Source organism: Cephus cinctus, unplaced genomic scaffold (genome assembly GCF_000341935.2).
Source record: "Cephus cinctus unplaced genomic scaffold, Ccin1 Ccin1_scaffold0087, whole genome shotgun sequence".
NCBI lineage: Eukaryota > Metazoa > Arthropoda > Insecta > Hymenoptera > Cephidae > Cephus > Cephus cinctus.
In genome coordinates, this window is record NW_014332826.1 from 89369 (window position 1) to 93956 (window position 4588).

General features: G+C 42.9%; 1 protein-coding gene across 1 annotated transcript in view; it reads right to left on the reverse strand.

Annotated features, from left to right (window-relative positions):
* LOC107272706 (poly(rC)-binding protein 3) overlaps positions 1-3351 on the reverse strand; it is a 73866-nt gene extending 70515 nt beyond the window's left edge. Inside the window, exon 1 of the mRNA XM_025090659.1 lies at positions 3210-3351. The gene's annotated coding sequence lies outside the window, so the exon portion shown is untranslated. The remainder of the gene's footprint in view (positions 1-3209) is intronic.
* Positions 3352-4588: the final 1237 nt, after the last annotated feature.

Sequence of the window (4588 nt, forward strand, 5' to 3'; positions counted from 1 at the left end):
CCCCCCCCCACTCCGCAATTCCCAACCCTCCTCTACCGCCTCTAAATAGTTATGGTTATGGTGGATAGTCTATCCGTTTACATGGAACGTTTAGGCCTTCCAAGTACCTGAAGCATGTACTATATTAAGCTACCAACCCTTATGCCACGTACACACCGTAAATAGACACACTGCCGGTATACGTGCAGATAAAAAGGAAAATTTTCCTATAGTTATACCGAATAAATTTAATTTTTTACAAACAAGATATATTTGGTGTTCCAGAAGCCCTAATCTAATTGTTACTGACTGACAAAGAGCGTCCATCCCAAAATTCCAGATGAAAAGATCAACCGATGAAAATACGTATCTAAGGAAAATGAAAATCTGAACGTAAACGGAGCAGCGTTAAATACGAATGTAATATTTACGTGCAGATAATTTTTTTTTTTCATAACTATTATATCTAAGAGAGCCGCGTTCTAAAAATAAGGTTAAGGGATCTCGAGAATAATTTTTTATAGGACACGGCGATTTGCGCATGCGCACAGCGTGTCTTTCATAGACAGCACAGCAGTGATAGTATTGGATGACAATTGCATGTGTATAGTAGATTCGCGAGTTTATGTATTTTTTGGACGTTTGGCAAAGAAATACAATCAATAGCAAATCAGCCGTAACTTTCGATGGAATTATGTAAAAAATAAAGAAAAATATATAGAAAGATAAACGGCGAGACGGACATTCACGAATTTCATAAATAGTCCAAACGGTCGCTTGCTCGACCAAAATACCTTTTCTGTAAGGTAACGTAAAGGGACGACAGGAAAGCGGGATACGAAATTTGAAAAATGCTTCAGTGCAAAAAAAAATCATAGCCGAAAGAAAGAAGAACGGAGGAGAAGGTGCTTACGTGGAAAAGTGTTTCCTTGAAATTACAGGCGCAATCGTCAGTACGGAGGTGTAGCTGAAAACTGTAGTAGCCATCACCAATAATTATCCTAAGCTCCACTATGGTGATCGTAGGTCTTCAGTGATTTGCAAACGTTATTAGAATTATTGGGTCTAAGGGCGTAGGAATTAATAGGGAGCACACGAAGAGCCATTCCATTTTAAGCATACGGATAGACAGATAGGTGGAAGATAGATATTCACGTACCTGGAGACATAGGGGGAAGCGCAAGTTCCAGTACTCGAGGGACGGAGTACAATGTGCTTGGAAATTCGAGGCGGGGACCAAGAAAGTTTGCGACCATTTCATGCGTAAACCCATATGGTTTATCAGGTCGCGTTCATCGGGTCACGTAAGATATGGGGGGGTTGTTAAAAAAAAATTAATAAAAAAAGTTTGACTCATACACGATCCTCCGATAAACAGGGACACGTACCGTAACAACAGGCAGACATCTCTGAACCAACCGGAAGTGTCATTAGTACCCAGAGATACACTCATACGTCACCTAATGGAATTCTGAAATGACTTCTTTGATATGATCGATAGGCACTGATATGAAATTCTGTACGTTTCTTCTATTTATCAAATGATTGATCATTTTCATGATACGCAAATAGGGATCCTCGTTACTTTGGGGCAGATCATTTGAATATACGGAAGCCGTATCGACTGCTTTAATAATTTCGAATTTTAATCCCGTCGTGAACGTTTACTCTAAACCTGTCATCCCTTATAGTGTATACGGTATATATATATATATATAAGGTTATATATATATGCACGTAGATATAAAAACTTCTTATATCTACTTGTATCTACTATATATACGTCTTCCTATACTTCATGGATGCTGTGGCTGTATCATTTCTTCTTGTCACCGGGACCGTTTCAATGTCGAGGGTTCTGAGAACAGCAGGCTGCCAACATTGTAGAGATGTGACGCGTGGCATCACGTGGGGTATTGATCGCCGCGCAGCATCCGCGAGAGCCATTCCGGCTGCCAACCTTCCTACCTACCCCAAGCACTACTTCCCTTTCCCACGTCCCTCGGAGAATCCTAGGGGATGAGATTCCCTGGCTCTTACCCTCCTGGTCCTCATGGTTATACCCTCGTACCATCGCGCTCGCCCTTCCGTCACTTTTCACCCCTCAGCCTCCCTCCCGCGTACCACCTCCCCCCCCACCCTCCTCGTCATTGCAACTTCCCAAGCCATCCGCCGCGATGTATTCAGTGAGTTAATTATTAAATGCATCGTCCGCGTAGCTAATGGAAAAAAAAAGTGAAAACTGTATCTGTTTGCGTTACACCGTTGACGGTCGTGGGTAATAATTATTTTTGAAATTAGACAAACGGAAGCACCCGTCTAAAGGGGTGGAATGTCAATACTCCATGCTTGGGCCGGAAATCGGCTGGTAAAATTTTTATTTTTAGGGGTATGAAATTTGGACTGAAAATTCTGACAATTGTTCCTTTCGTTGGATGCTGGGCAGACGTGCAGGTGGGATCGGAGTCTTCTCCTATGGGAGTTACACGTGTTAAGCGTTGGGGATGGGTTGTGAATTTAATTAAAAGGTCGTAACGATCCTTCTAGAAGGTTCTTGCGATGCGTTGCGAAAAAGCAAAAAGGAGTGAATAAATAACAGGGAGAAGAAGATAAAAAATACCCTAAAAAAATAGCGAGTGTCTATCTATTTGTCAGAGACGAATAAGAAATCCAACTGTCATGGGGATTTAGCGATAATTCCGCGTACTTGAAATATCTTCGCTAGGGATTTAGCGTTTGGATTACTTGCGATATAGGAACTACCCGAACGGTTTTACCATTTGACAGGAGCATACGTCACAAACAGAATCAACGTTATAAACGTACTGTCGGAAATCCTTTGCTTCGCAAAGATCTACTCGAACACAAAGGGTATCTTGAAATACGATAAAGTGTGTATAGAGCATATACATATACGTAGATAGACAAGTCAATATATAATATAGCAGAAAGATACATTTAGGAAATTCTACACGGTACAGACGTATGCCAAAGGAACGAAGCCATTTTGTTTTACGCGAAGTACAACAAGTGTATTGCCCACAACGAAAGTATTATAGTAAGCAATAGAGACTGAAACAAAGATTTTAGAATGAGACGCTATAGGAGTGATTCCTCAAATAATACGGGGAAATGGTAACGGGAGAGGGGGGGGGGATCATAAAAACGCACTAAAATCACATTGAAAATATGTAGTTCATGAAGCATATAAAAATCTTTAAAAAACTCACCCGCGCAAGTCGAAAGTCCTCTTTGCCAGCTCCAGCTTGAAGACACTCGGTCAACAAGCCGCCAGTAACTCGAGTAGAGTCCCGAGTATTAGCGCAGGTATACGAGAAGGCGAAGCGACGGTTGAGAAAAGGGTCTGGCCTTTGTTGACGTTCTTACTCGCCTTCTACGAATGCCCTTAAGCCTTGTGAATCCCTTTTTACCGACTAGTAGACGTCGTGCATTGGCCGGAGGTTGTTGTGCGCGAGAGGTGACGCGACGGAAAGGTTCACAAACGAGACGGGTGAGAAAGGGGACGAAGGAGAAAGGGCTGACAACGTTGAGAGGACTGGTTGACGTGCAAGAGAAAAGCTAGAGAAGGGGTTGGTACGAGGAGATCTTTTAGGGCGCGTACACACGAGTGTCCGATCGCGAAGAGAGTTGGTAATTACTAGTACGTTAGGTAGGTAGGTAGCGCTACGACGCGTCATTAAAGAAAAGCTAAGTTTAGAGAGAGCGACGAGGGAAAAAACGTATGATAAATACAATAGAGGATCTGGTGCGACAATGAGGGTCAGAGGGGACCGGCGAGCGAGCGAGTGAGCGAGGTAGAGAAGATTCGAAGGGAACTTGGAGCGGGGACATTATTTTGGATTGCGTGCCAAAGCGACAATCGCAGCCAATAGGCGCGCCTTTATAAATCGAGATCGCACTCGGCCAACTGGGACTTTGTGCGCTTGGCGCTCTAATAGCCATTGCCATCTTGCTGCACGAGCTACCGTATACAGTTGTATGATTACTGTCGTTACACACGATACGTGACTTTAAGTTTTGAGTATCTTTTAAGTATTTGATCGCGACAGAGACACGAGCATACGGCCGTGGTATTAAATGAAAATTTCATTAAAGCAACACTGATTCGGCCTGTATAAGGATTTACTAGGATCCTCGCGGTAATCTCTTTTAAATTTTAGCAATCCTGGAGGTCTTTTGCGTAAGAGGGAATTGATGGGGAAGTTTTTGTAGCCTTCTTTTTTTTTAAATTTACCTTCGTTGCTCTTCACAGGCACTTTAAAGCTGGAAATTGACGATATTGTAAATTCCACGCGTTCATTTTCCACTGTGAAAATCTGTACGTTTAATTTCGAGTCTGCCAATCGTCAGGACCCGCGGAGTAACGGGGATTTTTCGAGAGGCTGCGTATGTTTTTATGAGAACGGAAAATACGAGCGTATCGCGATGCATTTTGATTTAATCGAAAAATTGGTTTCCGCTGCACAATAGGGCGGCGCTGACGATTTAACGAGCACGGATGGTTCCCGTGGGATAGTCTGGAATGAAGAGCTACAGAGCAAGTGGGGTAGTAACGGGATATACTGGAACCTGGACCCGCTGGTGAATT